Source organism: Phalacrocorax aristotelis, chromosome 8 (assembly GCF_949628215.1).
Source record: "Phalacrocorax aristotelis chromosome 8, bGulAri2.1, whole genome shotgun sequence".
NCBI classification, from domain to species: Eukaryota; Metazoa; Chordata; class Aves; order Suliformes; family Phalacrocoracidae; genus Phalacrocorax; species Phalacrocorax aristotelis.
In genome coordinates this window covers 22976625-22990407 of record NC_134283.1, presented here as the reverse complement: position 1 = coordinate 22990407, position 13783 = coordinate 22976625, and the positions used below count along the sequence as shown (strand labels likewise).

Here is a 13783-nt window from a genome sequence, read left to right as displayed (position 1 = left end):
CACAGGAAGAGGAAACGGGGACGGGATGGCCAGGATCCGGGGCGGAGCGGCTGGCGGAGCGCGGCCCCGGCCCCAGTCTCGTCCCCGTTCCCATTCGCATCCCCAATCCCATACCCATCCACATCCCCAACCTCGTCCCCATCCGCATCCCGAGCCTCAACCCCATCCCCAGCTGATCTCCATCCCTGTCCCCATCCACATTCCCAACCCCTTCCCCATCTGCATCCCTGGCCACAGCCACAGCCCACTCCAGGCTCCTTTCTCCCCTCCAGGCTTTTCCTGAGCACTCACACGCTTTTCCTCATTGTTTGGCCGACTTTCTGTTACCACTTCCCATTCAGTGGTTCACACGTAATGACAAAGCATCGCTGAAACTCTACTTTGTTTTCGTGTTGTTTCCTTTGGTTTTGACCCCAATAGCTCCAATCGACGCCAGGTTCTCCACTGGTGGTTGCCCATGGGAAGAAGCATCCTTCCACAATGGGCTTGTGTACACTTTGCCTCCTCTTGAGGCATTAAAGCTGCTTATCTGCTCAAATCCAGCAAGCAAACCAGGAAATGTACAGGCACATGCTGAAGGGATGGCAAACACCTCCTCTTGTGCAGGTCAGGGATGAAATCAAGCCATGTAAGTCGTAGCTCGGTCCAGCCAGCGTCTTTTCATCCCCAGGCCAGAGACTGTGGCTGCATTGGTGGGCTTGAGTGAGTGTGGTAAAATGCCACAACAAGACTGATGAGTGCTACACAGAAGAGTAGACTGCAGGGTTTGTTTTTAAAGAAAAAAGCTAATTTATTGGGACCTATACATAAGGCTGTACATGCGTGGATCAAATCTCTTAAACCAGACGGTTACTGTCGAGTTGCAAAGGTCCTTGTAGCAGCTTCTCCAGCTGGAGCAGGTGAGATTCCCCAAGCTTTCACCCACCTGGTCCTGCATAATCACCTGCCTGATCTGTTGTTATTAATTATCTTAAACTACCTACAAAACATCTCCTAACTATCTTACATATATGTTCTGCTATTACAAATTGTCTGTGCAACAGTTTGGTCAACGCTGCAGGACCAACCTGGGGAGGCCATGGGATGCCCAGATCCTCCCCACAGTGTGTTCATCAGCACATGGAGACATGCAGGTGGTGCTTCTCCACTGACTTGAGGCACAGCAGGAGCTCCTGGGGGATCTTCAGGCCTGTCCCAAAGCTCCCGTATCCACCGGTCAGGGTTTTCTTTGGAAGGCAGCTGGGAGTTCAGTCCATCAGTCGGTCCAGTGCCTTGCTGTTGCAGGAACAAGCTGGGGAGTACCTGGATCACCCTGAGACTGGATGTCCATCATGTGCTGTGTGTGCATCCAGGCACAGCCCTGATTCCTGGCTACACCAGTTATACCCAGGGGACAAAACTGAATTTTAACCTTCTATCACATGTACAACTTAAATACTATAGCTGGTGTTAGAGCAGACTCTTAGGAGGGGGTTGCTCTGGGTAGCACTGGAGGGTTTCCAAGTGGTCCTGGAGGATTTCTAGGTTTTCCAGCCTGTTGTGGTGGCCAAGGGACACTCACCTGTCCCAGCTGCTCCATCCCTGACCCAAATGCACAAATTAAGGCCAACAAACTGCACTGTGCAGGATCAGCGAGTCTACCCTTGCCTGCCTGACCTTGGGCAAGGGGAGGGACAGAGCCTTGTGTCCCATGACGGGGGGTGGCAGTGGGAGAGGATATCTCAGCACAGGAACGCACGCCCGGAAAACCATCGAAAACCAGGAATGCACTGGAAAACAATAGAGCAGGGAAAGTACAAAGAGCAGTTTTCCAGACATCCAGCCCAGGGCATTCCCTGCCTGGGCAGGACACTCGGCTCCCCTTGCATCATTCCTTGGCTGACAGGAAGGCTGGATCGTGGCTATGGGCCACAGCCAGGAGATGTGGGGGAAGGCAGAGAATTTGCTAGAGCCAGCAACTGATGCAAGCCCTCAGGGGGAAATGGGAGATAACTGAGTAGCAAAAGGCACCTGCAGAATCAGGGTGACAGGAGTGCAGTGGCAGACAGAGCAGCATGGCAGGGCTTCATGTCCACTCCCTTCTGGTGACTGAGGCCAACCAGGGAATCAGCCTGGGGCTCGTCCAGCAGTTCCTGGGGATGCCAAACCCACCCAAGTGGGTCTTTGCAGCTTGTCAAGACCCCAAGAGACAATGAGCACAGGCGAGGCTGGGCTGGGATGCAGTGGGTTGTGCTGGGGGATGGGAGCACTTGGTGCCAGGGCAGCAGGTTGGTGCAGGGAGGAGGTTTGCAAAGGGCTCAAGCTGCATCCAGGTGCCTGCAGCACAGAGCAGCTGGGTTAGGATGGCTGTGGGACCAGCTGTGCATGGGATGTGCGGAAGGGACAGTAGCACGTGGTGTGTGCTGGAGGCACAGAGCCCCATCTGACGGGAGCAGGGCAGACAGAGCAGTGTGGTGGGGGTGAGGCAGTGCAGGCACAGAGCAGGATTTGCCTGGGAAAGGCTGAGCCTCTGTGTAGCCAGTCCAGTGTCACCATGCCCATGCAGTCCCCTCTCTTGATGGAGTTACAGAATTCGGCCTCCAGACACCCCAACCTGGTCATCGTCCCACTCAGTAGGTACTCCGAGGTGGGGGTCTGTCACCCCAGTTCTCCTGGCATGTGCCCAGGTGCTGCGCTCACCCTGGTAGCCCAGTGCCAGGAGCTGTGCTGACAGGTCAGTGCCTGTGGGGACACCAAGCGCTGCCATCCCTCTTGCTGCTCACAGCCAGCCCCAAGGGCATGTCCCTGGGGAGACACAGGGAGTTCCCATTCCCCGGCACCATGTGGGGTGAGCCACCATGGGTCTGCTGACCTCCCCTGTGCCGGCTCTGCAGAAGTTACCGACCCCACCAGCATCAAGGTGGCTGCAGCCAGAATCGGGGAGCACCTGGGGGCTTGGGGCTGAATGTCCTCATCAACAATGCTGCAATTGCCACATTGAACTCACCTGATACCGAGATGCTGGAGGACATGTCCCAGGTTTATACCATCAACACAGTTAGGCCCCTGCTGCTGAGCCAGGTGAGACCCTCACCTGAGCTGAGTTGTCCTGGGGGGCATGAAGGGCCAGTGGGAGAGGGGCCCTGCCTCTGCTGCAGCGCGGATGGGCTCTTGCCTGACAAGAAGCTCATGGAGCCATGGGCTGGAGTTCAGGAGCTGGAACCTCCTGGGCTGGGACAGTGGGAAGACAAGGGAGGATGCTGCAGTACTGGTGTCAATGTTGCCTGCTGTGGAAAAACCTGGTCCTCTCGCCTGTGCCACATCCAGGTGTGCCTCATCTCTTCTTTCTCCTTGCAGGCATCCCTTGCTGAAGAAGGCGGCCCAGGGGAGCCTGGGCTTAGCGCTGAGCTGAAGCAGCCATCATCAACGTGTCCAGCTCTGCAGGCTCCATCGCTTCTCCCTCTGTTTGGGATCTGATGCAAGCTGTCTTGAACCACTGCAGCAAGGTACAGCCATGCCATACTGAGCATAGATTTGCCCTGCCCTGCCTGGCCCAGCCATGGGGTCTGCACTTGTCCCCTTGCAGCCACCCTTCCCCTCCCACTGCCATCCCCGCCCTGTCTCCCCATAGGCTGCTCTGAACATGCTGACCAAGTGCCAGTCCCTGGGGTACCAGGAACATGGCATCCTCTGTGCTGCTCTCCACCCTGGCTGTGTGCCCACCAACATGGGGAGCTCAGCCAGACACGGTAGGAGTTTCACCACGGTGGGTCCATCTGAGCCCCTGTGCTGATTTTCCATGGGAGGGAGTTGCTGCCCTGAGCCCCTGAGCACGGCCTCCCCGCCTGCCCCATCGCTGCCTGGGCAGCTCCCCCTGCCCCGGCCCCACGTGGCTGGTGCCCCTATCCCCTCTGCCCAGGGCTAGCAGCTTTCCCCTTACCCCTGACCAGCTCCTTGCCCTGGCCCCAGCTGCTCCAGGGTAGCACCTTAGCCAGGCTTTGGGCACAGGTTGCCTCTCCCCCTCTGCCCCTGCAGCCCCCTGTGATAGTGGACACCAGCGTGCAAGGGATGCTGAAAGTGCTGTCCTCCCTCTCCAAGAAGGACACCTGCACCTTCCCGGACTGGGAAGAGAAGGTCGTGGCCTGGTGGGATGCCAGCCCAGCCTCCCAGCAGAGGGGCCCTGTGCCACTGTTCCCACCTGCCCCAAGTCCTCAGTAAATATCTGCCCAAGAACCACCAGCTCTGCTGTGCATTCCTGCTCCTTATCCTAGGGTGTGGCGGTACCCACAGCCACCCACACAGTCCACACTGTCTCTGGGATCTGCACAAGTGACAGCCCATGGGTCCCATGGCACCACGACTGCCCTATGTCCCCTCCAGGAGGCACCAGAGCTGGGGCAGAGCCCGTCTCCTGGGAGGAGAGAGATCTCCTGAGCATCTGCAGGGCTGGCGAACATCCCAAGCACCCACAAGGCTGGCTTTCCCCCTGCCTGACTGCAGGGCAACCCCAGGGCTGCGCTCAGCCTGGGCTGCCCGAAGGGCTGAGGGTTGCAGGGACTGGCTGCCCTCTCCTCTCAGTTGGTTGTCGGCAGGACAGACAGACACACAGCACTCACACAGTACATGGGGCGTGGGTGCCAAGCTCAGCCAGGAGGTTTGAGGCTCGTGGTGTGGAGATGGAGCAGAGAGGCATCAGCTCCTGGCATTTGTGGAGGTGAGGTGTACAAGGGAGATGCAGGGCTGTGCACGGGGTGAGGAAGGGGGAGAGAAGTTGCTTCCTGTGCCCTTCCCCTCTCCCTGGCAGTCAGAAGAGGCTGAGGGCAAGCAGGGTGACCATGCAGAGGGGTGAGCCAGCAAGTGGGCGGCTGCAGCACGGGCAAGAGGTGCCATTTGCCTGTCCATCACCAGGGCAGGCTGTTCCCTTCCCAGTCCAGGAAGGCTCCAGAGGTGTCCTGCGAGAGGCTGGCCAGCATGGTCAGGATGCCCCTCACACTGTGCTCCACTGTCAGCAGTGCCTGCAGAAGAGACAAGGCACAGTGTCAGTGCCATGGGCTGAGGCTGGCACAGAAAGAAGCCAGGCTTGGGCAGACCAGAGGGTGCACGGCCTGGGCAGCAGCACCCAGGGTGTTCATGGGGGCATTTTTCCTTACTGCTGCCTGCCCTGCTCTCTGCACTTGGCACGTGACAGCTTGCTGCCTGCTCCCTGCCTGTTCCACCCCAGCAGATGGTCCTGGCAGCCCACAGCATCACACAACATCTTGTGCCCCAAGTGCCCCTGCCCTCCCTGAGAGGTGGGGCTACAGCGGGGGTCCTGCTGACCTTCCCCTGCACAGCCCAGTGCCTTCTCCGTCCCCATATCAGTCTTCACCCAGCCAGGATGGATGGCCATGCACAAGATGCCCTTGTCTTGGAGCTCTGCAGCCATGCACCTTGTCACCATGTTCTGGGCAGCCTGGAAGAGGCACCACCATGCCAGCACAACTCGGGGCACAGGCAGGCAGGAGGGGGCATGTTTCCCAGCCGGAAAATGGCTGTGGAGGTCAGAAATGGGATGTTTCCCTAGGGTAAAATATCAGCACAACCCTCCTGAAAGTCTCAGTCCCACATGCTGCTGGTTTCCATCTCTGTGCTTACACTTGGGAGAACCAGGCAGGGGGTGGGTGGCCTTGGGCAGGTGGGTACCCCCATGGGCTCCCCTCTATGGGCACGGTGCACAGCAGAGCATCTCCAGCACCTCCTCTGGCACCTCACCTGGCTGGCATGGTACGGGTACGTGGGAGGCTCTGGCACCCCAAGACACAGCCCGATGGATCCCAGCTTAGTGGAGACATTTATGACGGCAGCCCTGGTGCAGCTCAGCCCCTCCTTCCCTGTGCCCTTCGATTCCTTCTCCAGGAGTGGCAGAAATTCCTTACAAAGACACCGGCACTCTGTTAATACATGACAGGCCACAAGCTTGAGGACTGCCCTGGAGGTCTCTGTTGCAGACTGTGGACAAGCAGCTGGACAGACACCCGTGGCAGAAGGGCAGTGGATGAGGAGGATGCCCTGAGGACAGGACTAGCTCCAGCCTTTCCCTTCCCCAGGGAAGGAGTGAGCTGGCACAGCCAGCATGGGGCAAGCAGGAGCTCCAGCTGGGGAGAAGCGAAGCATGGGAGATGCTGGGGCTGGGCTGAGCTGCCTCCCAGCTCCTCTGGCTGGGCAGAGGAGACCTGTGGTCCTGGTCTTGCCCCCACCAGTCTGTCTCTTTCAAGAGAGCCAGAACCCACCCAGCTGAGGGCAGCTTTGCTTTGGGGAACACCTCCCCAAGCAGGAGAAACCCGAAAGGTCCACAAGTACCTTGGTGACCTAGAGTGGCCCAACCACATAGGTAACAAACACAGAGAGCATCTCCTGTGAATCCAGGGAGCGCAGCATGGCGTGCAAGCTGATGCCTGTGTTGTTGATGAGCAGGTTCAAGCCCTGGTCCTTCAGATGAGACCCCACAGCCCATACAGCCCCTTGGATGCTGGGCAAGTTCACTCTTTCTGCTGAGGCAAAAAACAAAGTGGAGGAGAGCTCAAGCGGGTCACACAGCATCCACTGGAAAGCGAGTTGTGGCTGGAATGGCTCTCTTTAAACCAGCATTATGCAAAAAGAAAGGACCAGGTTTAGCAGGTCAGGGTGTTAAACACATCAAAATGAGCAGTAGTTTGTCCTCACCTCTTGGTTTTGCAGCCTTAGTTGAATTAAACCACAGTTCTGCTCCTTTTTGGTCATATGGAGGCTACTGTTAAGAAGAACTTAGCTCTATTTGCTTTCTGTATTCAAGGAATTGATTGCACAAGGGATGCTTGGTCTTTGCACACTGAGGATCCCAGTTTTATTTCTACCAGGAGCCCATGCAGTCGGATGGGCACATTTTATGGAGACACAATCTTTGAGGAAACAACTCAACTACACTCTTGAGTCCTTCCGTATTGCACAGCAGCTATAGGGCCTGTTAACATTGGGGAGACGCACTCATGTTGTTGTTGAATTACGTGAAGACCTTTTCTGGTTGATATCCATTCTGACTGAGCATTTAGAGCTATCTTTGCCTTTTTAACAATTTGTGCTTAAACTGATCTTCCACAGCACAACTTCCCATAGCTTTACAGCCATTTGTATGCAAAAATCCTTCATTTGTTCTTTTCTTTTTCTTGTGCTGAGATTTTTTTTGCTTCACATTGTTACCAAGGTGGATTTGGAGCTGACAGATGAGCTGAGGTCAGTACAGGTAATAAAAGATTTGGGATATAACCCGCAGTATTTGTTTGTAGGCTCTGAGTCTGAACCTCCCCATCTCTACAGAGGCTCCAGCCAGGCTGTGGGGACAACCCCTCTCAAGGAACCAGAAAAAACTGACCTCCCTGAAATTGTGCTAACAGGGCTAAGAATTTCCAGTGCCTTTTTTGTCACTTAAATATTGGTATCTCTTTGAAAATCTGCCATGATTTAATGGCAGGATTTTTTGGCTAAAGCGATAGGAGTAGTATTTTTTATGTTCAGCTTTTGGGTTTGCTTGTTAGGATGTGCATCCCCTACCGGGTGCTTGCCCCACTGAAGCGTCCATTGTTGATTTAAAAGGGGTTATTATCTAAACACCTTCAGGATCTGAAATGGGACAGTTAGGCTAACATTAAACTTCATATATTGCCTTTTAATATCCCAAATACACCACCAAGGCCTTAAGAACCATGAACGTTCATGCATACGGGCATGTTGGAGTGTGCCTTTGCTCCCCACACATGTTTCTGCACCCATTTTTTGCAGGTGCTAATCTGGAGAGTCTGCTGGGTAGGGGGGATCGCAGAGCTAGATTTCTTTTTTGCAATACTTTGTCCCACACTGTGTTTCTGTTCTCATGCTTCAACAAGACTGACTTAGCAAAGGTTTGTAAGGCTGAAGATTCTCTTCTCGGAGTATTTCATACACTGATGAGCAGCAGAACAATCCTTTATGCTGGCATTTATAACTAGTCTAGTGGCCATATGGTGATAAGCAAGTATTTGAGTGGCCCAGGACTTGTACCATCTTGCCACCTTGCAGCACAGATCTTCGTAGAGGAGTCATGATAACATTTTGGGGCAATTTGATGAGATAATCTGCTGTGGGGCTGCCATGCATGAGGGGGTGGAGCCTTGGGATTCGAGAGGACGTGCATGGCCAGCTGCAGGACGTATCATGGGGTGCTTTTTAGTGACTTCTCTTTGGATAATGACTGGACAGAGTTCAAGTTCATCACTCCACTACATGTGAGGGATCTTTTAGTCACTTTGGTGAATGATTAATTGCTCTGTTTGGACTAGCCAAGTCATTGCTCCAAGGGGCCAGGCATGTCAGGCCACCAGTTTCTAGTGCTAGGCCAGACACATTTGTTGAAGGAACAAACTCTTGTCTCCTTGAAAAAAATAAGAGCATAAGGATAGAAAAGGACAAAAGAGATAATGAAAGGAAGCAACAGGTTTTATGCATTTTGGAGTTAACTGCTACCTTTCCCTTCTGAATAGTGCATTCCTGTTACTGGTTTGAAGCTAACCTTTCCTTAAGATGGAGAAAGACAGCCTGAAGCAGATTCTCCTTTTTAAAAATACCTTGGTGCCATTGTATTTTTCATAGCTTTTTAGCTTATTTTGGGACTTTGTCGATAGTCTGGGTTTTGGGGTGTATGTGTTTTAGTAAAGGTTGTTTATTTAGCAGCCAGCCCCTTGAGATGTCCCTTTTTATGTTTGCCATGCTGGTGAGCAAAGTAAGCATGCTTTTCCCATCATGTACTGCTGGTTGGGGGTCGCGAGTAAATTTAAAGATGCTATTTTATCACAGAGAAGGTGTTCTACTTTAATAATCTATTCAATAGTAAGAAAGAGATTTGCTGCCTCTTTTTAGTAAAGCCTCACTTCAGGAATGACTTCTTTGCCAAGAAATGCTAAAAATTTACTTGAACTTTTTATGTGATTTTTAACAAATAAATAGGTAGGTAGAAACTGACATAGTCTTTGCATCGCCTTGATTCAGTTTTATTATTATTGGCTTCAAGGAAAGACTCAAACTTATTTAGAAGCTCTGGTTGCTTCCCACCTTACTTACAATGGTGATGGCAATTCTGGTGCAAACCCTTCCTTAAAGCACCTCTTTTGGGTCTGGATGGGTTTTTTACCAACCCTTCTTTAAAAAAAGAGAGACTGCAAGCACCCCTGCTCTCTCAGACATCACTGTCTGCCTCAAGACACATCTGCAGGAAACCATGTTCCTCAGCCTGGTGCTCCTTATCTCCGCATGCTTCACCCCATGCTGTCCTCTCCAGCGAGCACCCATCCCTGCCTAGCACCCTGGAAGCTTCCTGCCTGTGAATACCCCAACTTTGGCAGCACCAAGTGATGCCCTGGCTGCTCTCCCTTTTCTCCTCCAAGTCCCTGTGTTGTCCAGGTCTGTTTGCCACCTTCTCCTGCTGCTCACCAGCACTGCTGACAAAGGCCACTGAATCTGGCCTGCCTCCACAGGAACTGGGAAAGGATATCCTCCCAGTCCAGGCTGTTGGACATCCAGAACTGGAGCATGCCTCCAGGTCTGAGCATCAACCTTGGATACCACCACTACCACAAGGCCAGATTTCTCATATGCATCCTTTTTGCCTATTTTTCTCCCTTTTTATCAGCAGCAAAGGAAATGCTGACTATGGCCACCTCCAAACAGACCCCAAACCAACCCTCCTTCTTAGGAACCATCCAATAAATTTGCCTGCTATGCCCTACCTTGTTTTGCCTTTCGAACCTGCATATCACAGCTGAAAACTTGGGCATGCTGTTTCGCATTTTTGGGAACAGAGGTTGTGCCTTTCCCATGAAACTTGCGCAGCTGAGGCATCCAGACGCATCTCTGCCTGCCTCCAAAGCCAGTTTGGCCACTTCCAGCCAGAGGACAGGTCTGCTTGGAGAGGGAAGTCTGTCTGGATGTGTGCCCATCCCTCCCTGCCTGGCAGGGCTGGAGCTGCCTGGCTGCCAGCTTTAAGGCAGGCTGCCCAACAAAGCTGCCCTCGGTCCCGTCCCTGAAGTGAGCAGAGGGCTTAGAAGCAATGCTGGATGCAAGGAGGGAGATTGCTCCATACCTAAATGGACCAGTTTGATGCTGGGGTGCTGGGCAGCTAATTTTTGCAGGGCCTAGAAACAAAGTCGTAGAGCAAGGGAGGAGATCAGGAGTCACCAGCTGCACAGCCAGGTCTCCTACCCCTGCTCCCAGGTAACCCCAGCTGGAGCTGGGACAGGGTGACTTTGTTTTTTCTAGGGAAGGTGTGCGGGGCTGTTCCCAGTGGATGGGGCATGGTGGCATCCCTGCAGCTGGCAGGAAAAGGGGTGCCACTGGGCTCAGGTACTGCCCCCCGTCCTGGGTGACCCCAGCATGGAGAATGGGTTGGCTGGCCATTGGCACAGGCAGGAGCGAGTGCCGAGGACATAGGCACTACGTCTGCCGCTCCAGCCTCATTCCACCTGCTGGGTCAGGCACTGCCATAACCACAGGGCTGGAGGGTTATGAGACCCTGCTGGAGCACTCCTGCCTCCACTGCCAGACCATCCAGTCAGGGCCAGATCCAGCAGAGAGCCGGCAGAGCTGCTGGGACCACAAATTCCCTTTGCCTGCCTGGCTCGGGACCATCCCTGTGCTCTGCACTTGCACTGACCTTTCCTCTCAGACCCTCGGGGTCACAGCAGGTGGCAAAGATGTGCTGGAGGGGCCAGAGGCTGGTGGTGAGCTGCCTCACGAGCTCCAGCCCAATGCCCCGGTTGGACCCTGTCAGTAGGACGCTCTGAGCCAGTGCAGCCATCTCCATGGCCTCCGTGCCAGGTGGTGAAACACGGCAGGACTACTGCCTGCTCAGTGTGAAGTGGAACCAGGCACAGCCCAGGATGTGGGTCTGGGCACCCATGGCGATGGAGATGGTGCTGGCAGCAGCCCTGGCCCTCACCTGCCCAGGCAGAGCCAGGGTCCCAGGGTGGATGCCACCCCAGGATGGCTCCCCATCATTTCGGCACATGGGGCTGCATTTTTCCTGTATTACCCAGTTCCCCACTGCTTCACTCTAAAGCCCCAACTCCCAGAGTCCCTGTAACTGCAGGAGAAGGGTGACCTCTACCACGAGCTTGGAAGAACACTTGGAAACATCACCAGGAAAAGGAAAACAGGTTCAAATCTGGCTGTGACCAGTGATCTCCCAGTTTGGGGGGTGAATTTGGGATGGTTGAACCCAGGAATGCTAATCCAAAGCCCAGCCTGGGAAGTGCAGAGAGGGCATGTCTAACACTGCAAGCTCAACTCATGACAATGCTTTCACTCAGAGCACGCTGCAGCCCTGTCCACCCGCTGCTGGGACACCCAGCTCACAGCATCACCATTCTCCTTGATGGAAGACAATGCTGGTTGCTTATCAGGCCAAGAGGTGCCTGCAAAGCTCCTGCAGCCCAGACCAGCCTGTGGTCATGGATTTTTAGGAGGCAGAAGTGAGCAAGGTGCTAAAAGAAACAAAAAGCTGCCATGTAAAAAGCCTCAGCTGAAAGGGAAGAATTGGGGCAACCTGAATTTAAGGTGGGGGAGAAAATAAAAAGAGGAAAGTAGCGGGGATGGGTCCGTCACATCTGGATGTGCCTAAAGGGACACACCTCCTGCCCAGCCTCGTCCAGCCTGGCGGAGGGGACAGAGCTGACTATTCTCCAAGTATTTGAGTGGTTCCAGGTCTGGCAATCACCAAAGAAATACATGAGCCAGCAGCTGGGAGATGGTGAAGGGGTTGCAAGTTTGGAAGATGTGCTTTCAGGTGACAGAGAGCATGGAGAGGAGGAAGCCATTATGTTTCCTTCCATCTTGGTGGATGTACTATGGCCCCCATGAAAGGTAAGCGTGCTGGGTGTGGATTTGGATGGTGTTAGACTCAGACCCACTGTAGCAGGCATTTTTGAGGTTGTAATCACCCACACAAGCAATTGCGCTACACAGACTTGCCTTGCTCCTGGCTATCTGCCAGCAGCATCCAGAGTAGAGCTCCCATCAGGAACCAACAGGACTGGAGTTTCCTCTGCTTCCTCTTTTTCTTCCAGGCTTCTTGGGAAGGAAAGAACAGACACAAGTGAAAAGGGCTGCAGGACCAGGAATGGTGGGAATGGCCCCAGGACAGCACTGAGCTGGTGAAGGTAAGCAGCAAGCAGCTTTTGGAAATGGCAAAACCATGGCAACTGAGGCCAAGGACAGCAGCACAGACATGCTTATGGCTCATGAGTATGGGACTAGGAGGGATGCTCTGGGGAAGATATGAGATCTATAAGATCCCAATGCTGTAGAGGCACCTTGAGCCCATTCAGGTTGGAGATGGCCTGGGAGGACTCTGTTCCAAGCCCCATCAGGAGGAGCAGGGTCAGCAGTGACTTCAGATCAGGTTGCCCAGGGCTTGAACCAGACCTCAAAAACCTCCAGGGACCCTGCAGTCTCCCTGGATCCCCGTTTCAATGCTTGACTGTGCTCACAGTGAATTTTTTGTCAGCATGGCACCTCTCCTGTGTACGTGCCGTACCTCTTGGCCTTGGACTGCATGCCCCCACCCTGCCAACTATCCAACTGCATGGCCGGACCATGTTTATCTCTTAGCCGCTTCCTTGCCCCCTCAGACCCATGCAAAGGCCTTGCAGCCATTACATCCCCCAGCAGGGAAGCTGGCAGGACTTTAGTCACTGCTCCAGCAGCCTCCTCGCCCACCATCCCCAGCCAACTCCCTCTCCCTCACATATAATCACAGAATGTCCTGAGCTGGAAGGGACGCACAAGGATCATCGAGTCCAACTCCCTTCCCTGCACAGGACAACCCCAGATTCACACCATGTCTCTGAGGGCATTGTCCAAGTGCTTCTTGAATATCGCCAGGCTTGGCACTGTCCATGACTGCCTCCCTGGGGAGCCTGTTCCAGGGCTCCACCACCCTCTGGGTGAAGGACCTTTTCCTAATATCCAACCTAACCCTCCCCTGGCACATCTTCCTGCCATTCCCTTGGGTCCTGTCATTGGTCACCAGGGGGAAAAGATCAGCGCCTGCCCCTCCTCCTCCCCTTGTGAGGAAGCTGTAGACCTCGATGAGGTCTGCCCTCAGTCTCCTCTTGTCCAGGCTGAACAAACCAAGTGACTTCACCCGCTCCTCATATGGCTTCCCCTCTAAACCCTTCACCAACTTCGTGGCCCTCCTCTGGACACTCTCTATTAGCTTTATATCCTTAATGTACTGTGGCACCTCAAACTGCACACAGCACTCGAGGTGAGGCTGCACCAGCGTGGTGCAGAGTAGAGCAGGACAATCTCCTCCCTCGACCGGCTGCAATGCAGCAGTTCATGCACCCCCGGACACGGATGGCCCTCTTATCCCATCCACATCCCATGCTTGGCCTGAGCCTTTTGCTCTCTCCACAGCAGCAGCTGAGGCCTCAGGCCGGGCAGGCAGGAAGGCTGCCCCAGGAGGGCCGAGGGCTTACGGTACTGCAGCATCATTGGGCCGACAGTGAGAAGGGGTGGGGGCTGGAGCGCCTGTACTGTTTCAGACCCCCCCGCCCAGCCCAGCCCCGCCCCGCCCCGGCGCACTCCTGGCACTCCTAAAATGTCGGGTCCCTGCCCAGCTTCACTCCGGCCTCGTCACGTGGCCGCCGTGTCCCGTCATTGCATCAGCCAGCGGGCGGTCCCTCCCCAAGGCCGTCCGAGGGGAGGGGGCGGGGATAACCCGGAGTGATGCCACCAGCAGCCAATCGAAAGCTGGCGT

The 13783-nt window shown here is 54.5% G+C and overlaps 2 pseudogenes; one reads left to right on the top strand and one right to left on the bottom strand.

Annotated features, from left to right (window-relative positions):
* Positions 1-2054: 2054 nt before the first annotated feature.
* On the top strand, positions 2055-4197 carry LOC142061286 (uncharacterized; annotated as a pseudogene).
* Positions 4198-4880: 683 nt separating this feature from the next.
* LOC142060750 (C-signal-like) lies at positions 4881-10819 on the bottom strand (annotated as a pseudogene).
* Positions 10820-13783: the final 2964 nt, after the last annotated feature.